The following is a 13,667-nucleotide window of genomic DNA, read 5'->3' on the forward strand; positions in this document are numbered from 1 at the left end:
ATTTATAATTATTTTTCTTATTTTTTGTGGAAAAACGAATTGAATTATAGATTTATTTATTAGATAATAAACATTTCAATCATTATTTACAAAAACATACGCACTTTATAACATTTTTATGGTGTTTATTTGTAACTAAAATGTTTTGTCCGTCACAGCGGACATTGCTAATTGTATAGAAAAGTACCACTTTATTACTATGTCCGCTGCGGCGGACAACGCCAAAATGTGTGTGCTTCTGCTTGTTGGGTTAAGGTTCTGAGTTTGCTTTTTTTTCTTTGCTAACAGCCTAATTGCGCATGTAAAATTATTGCTTTAGTGCCGAATGAACATGCACCTTCCGATGCTAGCGAAATATCAGATTCGGAAACTGAATTGCATGACGCACGTACTAATTCTTCCACCCCTGTCTTCTCTTGCACCATCTATTGCATCTTCCCTTGCTTACGTAACAATAGATACATCCGACGACGAAGAACTCCGAAGATGCTGATATTATACCAGATTCTATCGTGCACGAAATTGGCGAGTCCATTTATGAAAATGTTCCATCCCTATCTGCTATTCCTTCATTGTCTGCAACGCCTATAATACCAATAGCTTCTTCATTACAACCCCAAAAAACAAATTCTAGGAAACCACCCACAGTCAGAGCCAAAGGACCAAAACAAACCAATAAATTTCAGCTGACTTGCAATTGGAGAGTAGCTCAATTCTGTCACCAAGCGACAATAGAAAAGGGTGAGGAGGATGATTACATAGACCTGCCAGAAGATGCTTACCTTTGAGTTTTTTTCACCTTTCTTTCACCTTTTTTTTTCTCAAGATCACCATGGACCACCACACCATGGAAGAAGGACGCTGCAGGTTCTGCCAAAAGAAAACTGTCATGTATTGCATAAAATGCAATACACGACAGTTTTCATTTTCGTGACAGGAAAAGCCCCCAGAAATTGTTTTTTAAATTTTCGTACAAAATAAACTGTACTTCGGTATCAATTACTTTGTTCTAAAATGTTCATTTCTGTATTTTTCTTTAGTAAAAAAACAAAAATAACTATGGTTTTTATTTTCCGTATTTTGGCAATGTCCGCCTCAGAGAACATATAAATCTGACCATTTATTTCACAGTAATTGGCAAGGTCCGCTGTGACGGACACCTGTTTTCCCAGCAGTGGGCTATTGTAGAATTTTTTTTTCATTTTTTCAGAACTTTATAACATACTCCTGAAACCACAAAATTGAAATTTTCATATATTTTGAATATTTTTATCGGTGCCAAATTAAGGGTTAAAAAGCAACAATAAAAAGGTATGCGAATAAATAAGCAATTTTTCGTAATCTTCGAGTACCTATGTAATAATTCGATGGCTCCTACGTATACTATCGTAATCCACAAAATAGCTATTTTCGTTTTATTAGTATTTCCGAAATATTTTATTATAAACTATCTAATTCACAAACAAAAAAAAAATCTATCATTTAAAATTAAAAAGTTTTCACACGAATATAATAGTATGTTGCCGTTTCCTGCATAGTATACCGTCGTAATGTCTTATACGATTTGCTACGGGGAAGGCAGGAGCGGAGTTGGCAATCGTAACGATTACTTGCGGTTTGGTACGCTGCAAAGAAGCGCGATATTTTGCTTACAGCGCGTCTGCAGATTTCACACATAATACAATAACTAAGTTGATGTATGTTAAGAATGCGTAATAAGTATAGGATGGATTATTCAAAACAACACGCTAGAGGTCGAAAATTATGCGATATTGCATTAAAAACGACATCAATTTCTATCACCTAAGATTTGGCGTTGCTCAATAATAATGTAGAAGAAACTGGATGAGTACTGAGTAAGTATACTGACAAGAAATTTGTAATATTCAAGTATTTGCTTATTTTTTTCCAATAGTTAAAACTTAAACTATAGTAAATATAACACACGATTGTTTACGTTATTCATTTGCATTGAACAAGTATCGTAAGTATCATTTACTATTATTTACAATGTCATCAAAACTTTTTTTTTATCGTATGCAATACATACGATTTTTTACGTGGTTAATATTGAAATATTTATTATAGCATTTACACTTACTACAATTTACATTGTTTAATTATATTTTTTTATTGATAGTAATGTTTAGTTAAGATTGTTTACGTCTTAGATGCAAAATAAATATGTATCTTATGTATCATTTTATTTAAAAAAACGGCCATTAATAAATCTTACGGAATTAATCACTTGCTATTTCAAATTTTTTTATACTCATCATTATCAGAAGAAGCAGATTTATATGAAATTGACACACTTTCTAAAATGAATATGATGCCGGTATTTTGATGCAATTGTTACAACTAATATTTTAAACCTACTATTGACATATGTAAATATCACAATAGTAGATTTTATCAGTTATTATATTTTCAGGAAACATTTTAAGCAACTTACCTGAAACTATAATTGATCACTTGCAGCATTCCCCTGTTCATAGAGTACTTAACGATTTTTTCACCAAAGTCTTCAAACACACAGTACCCGTCTTGCCCTGAATGTACAACTAACAATGTAGAATAAATAGGCATGATTTTTGCCCGTATTTTATTGGTGCTCAAACTATTCGACATCCTTAGCAAACACGCCGTTAACATATTTTAGTGATGTTACACCTACTCCCGAAATAAAAAAGGTAACTAAACAGACAAGGACCATTAGAAACAGTACATTTATTAGAAGACAGTATAAGAATAAATGGATATATGCAAAAAGAAAAATAAAAAAAATCTTGGTAAGGTGTACGTGACTCGTGAAGGTATACAAAATCCGAAAAAAGAAATAAAATCACCGTGTAAAAGTCGATTAAAATGTTTCAAAAATATATCAACTGACCAAAGAAAAGCCAGTTTTGCTTTGGCTTTCTGGAAATTTGGTAATCATCATAAATGATGGATTTATGTATATAAGTAATCTAGTAAACCAAAATCTTAAGCGAAGAGTTTATATTGATACCCAATCCCACCGAAAATACATACAATATATGGTATATAAGTATTGATTGGGGTAATCAAAATCAAAATCAAAAATCAAAAAATCTTTATTTTCTCTACAATCTATAAATACATTAACAATATGTTGCAATGGATTGGGGTAATCAATACTTATATACCAGGTACTTATATTCCCGAGTCAGATAGTACAGATGAAATTACATTATAGTTTGCAAAACAGTTCTTATCTACGCTGATGAACAGTGAACAATTTGTTTACACAATAATACAGAAGACAGACTCTTCTACAGGTACTGTTGCTACTGATAACCGAGGCAAGCATTAAAATTATCCATGTAAATATCTGCTGATGCCAGGAAAAGCGTATGTGACCATATCAAATGCTTCCAACCTGTAGAATCCCATTATACTCGAAAAGATAATTTTAAATTGTATTTAGATAGTGACATAAACTTATGCTCTTTGCGCGGTCTTAAGTTGGTTGTCCGATTTCATATTTAAAGAAGTAATGGCAGGGGCAGTCGAATCTAGGTTTTGGTTAGCTAGCGCTACAGGGTAAACCGGAATAGAATAGATTATGCAGCTTACATGTTAACAACGTGTAATGATTGTTTTTTTTATTTGTATTTTTTTGGAAAAATATATATATAACAAGAAGGAGACCGTGTTTATGCATTGATTAAAGGAACTGCCAATAATACCTAAATATATCTATACTCCTTTGGAATGGTTTGCATAAGTGCGATGGGCTAAGCAAGATGGAAAACCTTATAATGTTGTTGAGATGGATCATACCAAGTTATTGAATAATAAATCAACTTTGAGCTTAAAAAATTGGTCTGAAAATATTAACAGTGAAGTAGTGCAATGGATAAACATAAAAGAAATAAATGTTTTTTCTTCTGAGCCTAATAAACTTCTCTATAAATATAATTTAGATGAATCCCAATACATGACTAAATACAAGACGACGACTCCAAGATAGTACCCATATTCCTCCACTTTATGATTATGTGCTCCCCATATCTTTGGCTAAAAATGACCTAATAAGTCTTTGCAATAGTTCAATTATTCCAGCAGTTCAACATAACTTTAACTAAGGGATAGGCTTATATACTTGGGATTCCTATTTTAGGTGATGGGCTAGCAACCTGTCTCTATATGAATCTCAATTCTATCATTAAGCCATCGCCTTTAAGCCGTGTGGTTCCCGGCACCAATAAAAAAAAGAATAGGACTACTCCATCTATTTCCTATGGATGTCGTAAAAGGCGACTAAGGGATAGGCTTACAAACTTGAGATTCTTTTTTTTTAGGCGATGGGCTAGCAACCTGTCACTATTTGAATCTCAATCCTATCATTAAGCTAAATAGCTAAACGTGGCCATTCAGTCTTTTCAAGACTGTTGGTTTTGTCTGCCCCGCAAGGGATATAGACGTGACCATATGTATGTATGTAAGCCAAGCGGTTGACCGTGGCTTCTTTTGATAACTGTTGGCTCTGTCTTCCCCGCAAGAGTATATTCCCGCATAGACGTGATTATATATCGTATAATAATATATTATCTCTATATTGTGCATATTGTTTGCATTAAAAACACACAAATCATAAAGAAATATTATTTTACTTTATCAAGATAATTAATTTTAGTTGTTATTTTTTTAATTCTGGAGAAAATGTTTATTTTATGTGCAATTATTATGTTCTAAAAGTATGAAAATAAAATAATCTCTGATTCTTTGATTATGATGAAAAATTCCAAAAATATTAATTGGTGTAATAATTTATTATGCACAAAATTAAAACCTTACACTCAACTGCCTATTATTATAATGAAATTTATGTTTTAAATAAGTTTTAAATATAATATCCCAACATACGTGCATAAACAAAAATCTTATATTCCCGTAAAAAGCAGTAAGTAACTCATACCTCATTTTTTGTTGACAAATATACAAAGTAAATACTCGTAAAGGAAAGATACGATTTTTTGATCGACAAATTATACGAAGTAAATAATTGTATAGATAAGTTACGATTTTAAAAAAAAATTCGTTTCAACGTAAAGTATCCTAACAACAATATCTCAGAAACTATAACATATTTATAAATGAATGTTATTATATTCATATACACTATACTTCAAGTAATTGTAGAAAAAAAATCATGTGTCTAGCTTAAAATTTACAGGAACTACACACTCTAACACGTTCAATCGCTTCTCCTGTAAAGTTACATTTTAAGACATACGATAGTATACTTGGGAGCCATCGAATTACATGAAAAGAGAAGGTAATGTAATGAATGCGGAAGAAGCAAGAGAGTTTTGAGGGGATCATAGTAAGTGGAAATCCATATTCTATGGGGAATAGGCGTGGTATTTGTGTATGTTTTCAGACTACCTTAACGCCTAACGAATGATCATAAATCATATTAATAAATAATGTACGTGACAGATTCCATAGATTGAGTTAGCCCGGAAGTAAGTTAGATACTTGTGTTAGGTACGAGATACTAATCAGACTACTATATGTACTATATATTTTATAATAAATACTTATTTAGATAAATATCGAGAGTTCGTTTCTCATCATGCATTCGGCATTCGAACCCGGGGCCTCCAATGCACGAATATTAATCAAAGTCTTTGCATTTCGGCCAAATGCATACCTAATCGTTAAGTGCCTCAAATGGGATTCCGGAAACGTTTTGACAGCTATAAATCGAAGTCGGGCGGCGATATCGTTCCCGCACCTATCTCCTTTTAGATAAATGTGCTGAATATCGACGGGAAGGGGTTGACACCTGAATCAAATGGGGTAAATGGGACGCTGGAGTGGGCAATTTTACTGCTGTAATTTTTTTTTAAATTAGTTTTTTGTCGATATTTTATGTGATTATTAACTTTAGCCCGCGGCTTCACTCGCGGTCATTATTAGTATATCGAGTAACCCAAAATAATGGTGTAAATGGGACGCGTAACTGGGTTATTAAGACTACAGTATTTAATATATATATAGATATATATATTTCTTATTTTATTATATATGATTATGACTAGTTGTTCGCAGTAAAACTTTAGATTTCACAAAATTATGAGTATCTCAATAACTACTTCATTCCACGAACTTAATTTTTTTATTTCCAAGTCCTACTTAGGTACGAGTACATTTTAAATTTCATCAAAATCAGACCAACGGTTTGAAAGTTAGCGCGTTACAAACATACATACATTAGGTACAATCGGCTTCATGCGTCGCGTTCATCAAATTGTTTCTTCACACCAAGAATTAAAAAAAAACACTCGCAACATGCAAGCCTCCATCTATTTCCAAATCGTGTATTCGTGTTATTAGAAAAGAGACAAAGAGGAATCGAAATATGCGTCTCTTTTTAATTTGTCTAAGTTGAAAAAGACGGAAAGAATAAAGATCATTTAAGTTGTTTAGCTATAAAAAAGTACACATGGCTCATAAGATACCCGGCCACCTCCTATACACCAAACAAGACGAGGTGGTATAGCTATCTCCTGAGCCCACCGTACTTCCTTGATCCACACTCTATAAATCCGGAATCTTGACAACTTTCACAGTTGTTATCCACTGAATGGTCTCGCCTGAACTAAGTCTATCGCTTACGGTCGAAGTTTAGATAATGGTAACAATAAAACCAATAATGTAGACATCGAGTAAGTATACTGGTTTTAGAAGAGCTATTAGACGCGCAAAACAGAGTATAAAGTAAAGGTGAATCTATCCTATCATATTATCTACGTGTTTGTGGCGACATCTCTACGTCACAAGTTACATACATATATGTACATACATATGGTCACGTCTATAACCCTTGCGGGGCAGACAGAGCAAACAGTCTTGAAAAGACTGAACGGCCACGTTCAGCTATTTGGCTTAATGATAGAATTGGGATTCAAATAGTGAAAATAGTCACTCGATAATTAAAATAAGGTATGACAAAAAAGAAAGTAAGTAGGTAGAGTTATATGCACACAATTTCTGCACTATATGTATTTTGTGCCTCGTTTGACAAGAGCAATGGCCAATAAATGCGATTAGCGGAGTACTTAAAGAATATCTACCGATGCCTCAGATAACTCAATTATAATAAAAGCGCAAATAGAAAAGAAATCGCTTTGAAATGGAGCCAATATCTCTTTGCTCACTTTAGAAACTTTCTAGGCGTGTATTTTTCTCTTTATCTTAGTTGTGTCCCATGGTCTCGTCCAATATAATAATGACAGTGGTATGTTCGCTAAAACTGATCAATGTGTCAGAAGTTTTAAGAGTGTATACATACCCTCTTCTATCTATTGCTTAAAGAGTTACGTTAAAATTCTTAAAAAATTATCGTGTGGTTTCCCTTTTTCGTAGCTCGTCTTTGATAACCAAATACGTATATATATTTTTCTTCTTGTTTGACAACCAGTTGCAAAAGTGGAATTTACATGTCGTTTTTGTAACCATGTTTCGGACAGGTACGAACATGGTTTTTGTTTTGTTTTGTCTGTTCGTAACTGGTTATTTATACAGAAATATTTTATTGACTTTCTAGCAGGTAACGCTATGTAGGTAATACCTACGCCTACAAAGGAATCTGAATACAGAATTTAACTATGCAGTCGTTATATGAATAAGACTTTGTTTCTACTTAGGTACTTGTTACAATTCAGAATTTAATGGTGACCACTAAACATACTTTGTTGGTGATACCTAAGCAAAAAAAAAAATTCTATATCTGATAATATTTGTTCCATTCTATAGAAAACATCTCGGTTTTCCACGCTTATTCCATTTTCAAGATAGAGTTTTCAATGCTAATCCCTTCTAAGCTAATAATATATGTCAAATGTTGATACCTATTACTTATTTGCGTTTTTTCTTATACTCAGAAGATTTACTTTGAAAGGATAATTCACACATTTCAAAGCAAATCTTATGTAAAGACGACTATTTTCGGAATTTTCAGAGATAAATAATAAAAAAAAACACGAAAATACACCATTAAGGTAAATTCTCGTGAACCTTGAACAAACAGCAGCTTAAGGCTTATTTAGAGCTGTGGGACGCCAACAGACACAAAATAGCGAAAGTAGAGAAGAGAAACTTGGGGACGTCCTGGCGAAAGGTCGGGTCAAGAGTACCCGAAACCGAATAGCTTATGAATAGAGTTATTCGGTTTCGGGTCAGGTCAGGTCAGGTTTCGGTTTCAGAATAGATTGTGGTCAGTTCAAGAGCTCTCGAAAACGCAAGCAAGAGAATTTTAAATGTGAAATTGTGAACGAAGCAAAAGAAGTATGAAGGGATCGTGGCAAGGAGAATGATGTAGTCTCTGCATATCCCACTCTCTCTGGCAAAATAAATAAAGGTATTACAATATACATACATATAATCACGTCTTTATCCCTTGCAGGGTGGACAGATCCGTAAGTCTTGGATGGCTTAATGATGGGATTGAGATTCAGGTTGCTAGTCCATCGCTAATAACGAAGTTTATTAGTCTTTCCTTTGATAGCCTTTAACAATTTTCACGGAAAGAGAAAAAATATAACATATATTTGCACTTGTAAAAAGCTTAGTTATTACAAGTGCAAATATATGATAATTAATAAATATATACGAAACAAATTCGAAACTTGTGTTACGAGAAATATCTCGTAACAGAAAAACCAACAAAACCACAAAGAAATTTAAAAAGAAAATAAGGATGTTGATTCTGTACTTTCCTTATTTTGAATCCCCGGGATCGGGATCAAAAGCTTAATGTGTCCTCCAAAGAATGTAGAGGATCTCGACTAATGCCACTAACAGACAATTTTTTTACATGACCGACTAAACGAAAAAACAGTGTTATGTCTTCGGAGCTAACGTTAGTGCTAGCATTAACATTAATAACCGCTTTCTATAGTGCCGTGTGGTTTAAAATGGGACCACCCCATCCCTTCCCATGGATGTAATACACGGCGACTAAGGAATACGCTTACATTTACTAGCTAATGTCACTATTTGAATCTCAATTCTGTATTGAGCTAAACAGCTGAGGGTGACCTATCAATTGAAAACGAGATTTGACATCTTAAGCGGACAAAACTTGGTGGAAAATTTAAGTCAATATTAAAAAGTACTCTCTAACAAAAAAAACTCAACATAGCTTGCAAATATTTAGGTATTTCCTAAAGCACTCGTAAAGTAAAAGTTTTATGATGACCAGTTGTAACAACGAAACAATAGCATTTTGAACCCTATTTTATGCAGGCGTAAAGTCTTTATTTCGAAAACTTGTTATTTATACCTTTTTCTAGTCAAAACCTTGTTGTTTTATAGTGAAGTTGTACGAGGAAGTCAGTCAGAATGGTAACATTTTAGTTTCAAAATCTTTTTCTCTTTATTAGATTTATATCTTGTAGAGCCGTGTGGTTTCCGGCACCAATACAAAAACGAATAGGACCACTCCATCTCTTTCCCATGGATCTTGTAAAAAGCGACTAAGGGATGGGCTTAGAAACTTGGGATTCTTTTTTAGGCGATGGGCTAGCATCCATACATAAAATCACGCCTCTTTCCCGAAGGGGTAGGCAGAGACTACCTCTTTTCACTTTCAGGGCTAGCAACCTGTCACTATTTGAATCTCAATTCTATCATTAAGCCAAATAGCCGAACGTGGCCATTCAGTCTTTTCAAGACTGTTAGCTCTGTCTTCCCCGCAAGGGATATAGGTCGTGACCATATGTATTATATAGATTTGTGTCTTCAGATTTATTGACTTATGTCTTTCCTGTTGTTGTCCAAATAGAATCTTTACGGGAAGAAAAGCAGGTGGCATACACTATACTAGCATGAAAGCTTTTACTAGATACATACGACATACATACGTTCACATAATGTTTATTACTTTACTAGAGGCCACCCGCGACTTCGTCCGCGTAGAATTAATCCCGCGGGAACTATATGCCTATATGTTATTCTGGGTCTTCAGCTACCTACATACCAAATTTCATCGTAATTGTTTCAGTAGTTTTTGCGTGAAAGAGTACCAAATATCCATACTGACATCCTGACATACAAACTTTCGCATTTATAATATTAGTAGGATAACCTCTTATTTCTGCCACGTTTTACTAAAACGTCACACACTCCTATAAAATAGAAGTAATTTTATTGTCGAATCAGCAATTACGATTTAAATTTACTGAAGTTTAATAAATGTGTAGGAGTTTTAAAGACAACATAAATGGGACTTTCTTGTTTAATAACAAAGCCAATAGCTGTTTCAGCCGTTTAATAATTACCTACAGTACAAGTCTCATAAAATAAGGATATAAGCGCAGGTTAAACTGTTTGTGAAGTTATAACAATAAATCCTGGAACAAATATTAGGGTGTGCCATTCAAAACAATGTACTTAGAATAATGATGCGATCATAGAAAACATGAGATAATATTATTAAGATTTTTATGGATGTGACTAGAGCCCAATAAAAGTGTTGGTCTCATTTTGTAACTTATATAATAGTAACGGCGTCAGCGCAATATAAAATTTAATTTTTGTGTCAGTTTATTTTAATGGGAGATAATTTTTTGTAATAACTATCTATTAGTAGTAGGCAACTGTTGTAGCAACAAATTAAAACAAACAATAAAAAATTGAGCTACCGTGGTCAAACTATAAGCAATCAGAGAGTGTAAATATTTAATATATATATTAATTTTTTAATTATTCGTTTATTAATTTATTTATTTATTAATAATTCAAACAACACAAATATATATTAACATTAATCTTACTGTTAACCTTATCGTACCTTACGCAAAGTACTGTTTTCTTTACATTTATTAAACAGAAGTGGCTTTTTCATTACCTCATGGAGTGTGTGTGTGTGGAGTGAATCATCTTTTAATATGTACTATTATTTAAATTCAAAATCGCCAAAAATTTTAAACACAATGTTTTCAATTAAAATTTTTGTTACCAGTCTTTCTCATCTCTGCGTGTTCCCGGTTTCACCCTCCACAGATGTGTTTCGGACCCGGGGTCCGCCTTCCGAATTTTCTCCTTCCGAAAATTTTCGGCGTCCTCGAATTTCAATCCATTGGCTCGCATATCATCTATTAAATCGCAGTTACCAGTAACTATGATAAAAAATGATATAAAGAATTTGTAGCCTATTTAACAAAGACTCTAGTCTCGTATTTCAACGCTTGGCGCATCACTAGCCGATAGCCGTTTCAGTTTCTTTTATCCACCGTTCCCAAAACTTTGTTAGTATCCGAGTCCGAGGGTACTCTGCAAATTGAATTTAGATATGATTATGTTGGCTCAACTATGAAAGTCTTTACTTTATTGAGTGGAATCGAAAACGTGGTTCGCAAAGAGGATAAAGGGAAATAATAAAAATGAAACAAAACAAATATTGTGATAGATGATAAATTCATAATGTTATAAGAATTAAATATTCATTGACATAATTTGTACAGTGTGTACATATCTTATTTTATCCAAGTTTATTTGACAAAATATTAGTATCGAAATCATTAGTTTTTTATTCATTCATATTTTTGAATGTAGACAATGTGCATTCGTCCACGATTTAGATTTAAAAGAGCTATATTTGTAAATTGACATACATACATACATACATATGGTCTCGTCTATATTCCTTGCGGGGTAGACAGAGCCAACAGTCTTGAAAAGACTGAATGGCCACGTTCAGCTATTTGGCTTAACGATAGAATTGAGATTCATATAGTGACAGATCGCTAGCTTATCGCCTAAAAAAGAATCCCAAGTTTGTAAGCTTATCCGTTAGTCGCCATTTATGACATCCACGGGAAAGAGATTGAGTGATCCTATTATTTTTGGTATTTGTGCCGGGAACCACACGGCACAATGAAATTTTCATTTCAATTATTACGAAAATGTTGCGAGCAGAAACCTGCGCCGGCATCCAATAATAAAAGCCAATTTGCACGTTGGTATTCGTATATGATATAAATTAAGTGCACAAGATGAATATCGAAAATTATTCAAAAGAGTCAAAGTTAATTTCGTTTATTGACCCCGATACGCTTTCGAATTGCATATAATATTGTTTTTTATTCAAAGATTGGATTTTATATAAAGAAGACTATGTATGTGGATGAAGCGAAGGAAGTATGCAGAGATCGTGGCAAGTGGAAAGAGGTAGTCTCTGCCTACCCCTCCGGGAAAGAGGCGTGATTTTATGTATGTATGTATGTAAGACTATGAAGGTAGCATTTCTTTTCAATTAATGTTATGATGCTTTATTAGATGACATACAAATACATATATATAATCACGTCTTTACCCCTAATGGAGTAGACAGAGCAAAAAATATTTTCAAGACCTAAAGTCCTTGTTCTCAATTCCAACATAAAGCCATACTGAACGTGGCCTTTTGAAGACTGTTGGCTCTGTCTACCCCGCAAGGGATACACGCATGACTATATGTATGTTCTAAAAGTCATATAGAGCTGTGTCTTCTTCTTCTTCTTTCGTCCCTGGTCCCATTATGTGGAGTCGGGTCTCCTCACTTTTCTGCGCCAAGACATTCGGTCTTGGTCATATAGATAATTTATTTATATAAAACTTTATTGCACAAAAAATGTACAAAGGGCGGACTTAATACCGTTTGGCATTCTCTACCAGTCTACCAGTCTGACCACATAGAAAATTGAGATTTAAATAATGCGGTAGTGAGATGTGAGTGAGATTGTAATAGTGACAGGTTGCTAGCCAATAGCTAAAAAGAAGAAACCCTAGTTTATAAGTCTTTCTCATGATTGTCTTTCTCATAATTGTCTTTCTCATGATTGTCTTTCTCCTGATTGTCTTTCTCATGATTGTCTTTCTCCTGATTGTCTTTCTCATGATTGTCTTTCTCATGACTGTCTTTCTCATGATTGTCTTTCTCATGATTGTCTTTCTCATGATTGTTTTTCTCATGATTGTTTTTCTCATGATTGTCTTTCTCATGATTGTCTTTCTCATGATTGTCTTTCTCTTGATTGTCTTTCTCATGATTGTCTTTCTAAATACGCCCGAGAAAAGCATCAGTTGGCACTAACTATGTGATTTCTTCGCTATAAAACTAGCATGGAAGCTAACACTAGATTAATGTAGGTATCCTGTAGCTGTCTTCAACGACACCCATGCGAAAGTGATGGATGGTATATTACGGCCCTATTCAAAAGTGTCAGGAACCGCACGGCGAGAACATCGTAAAAATAAAATCACGTTAAACATCGCAATCAGTTATTCTAAATTGACATGTTTTATCAACGTCCCACATCGAAAATCTGATTTGAACGGGAGGCTGGGAAACTTCATTATTGAGTCAAAACAAATTCAATTCCCGGCAATTTAACCAGAATATTGAAATTACGACAAATTGAATCTTTAAAGGTCGAGAGTTTACGCGTTAAGATGTGTAGACATACAAACGTTACTATTTATATAGATAAAAATATACCTCTTTTCTGAGGGGAAGGCAGGGGCTACGGTTTTTCCACTTGCTACGATCCTTGCATCCTTTTTTTGCTTCAACCATAATCATCAATCTTTTCGTAGAAGTTCGTCGGTTTATAAGGGTACAGTTTAGGGAAAGAGTCGTGTGTCCTCTG

Source organism: Amyelois transitella, chromosome 14 (genome assembly GCF_032362555.1).
Source record: "Amyelois transitella isolate CPQ chromosome 14, ilAmyTran1.1, whole genome shotgun sequence".
Taxonomy (NCBI): domain Eukaryota; kingdom Metazoa; phylum Arthropoda; class Insecta; order Lepidoptera; family Pyralidae; genus Amyelois; species Amyelois transitella.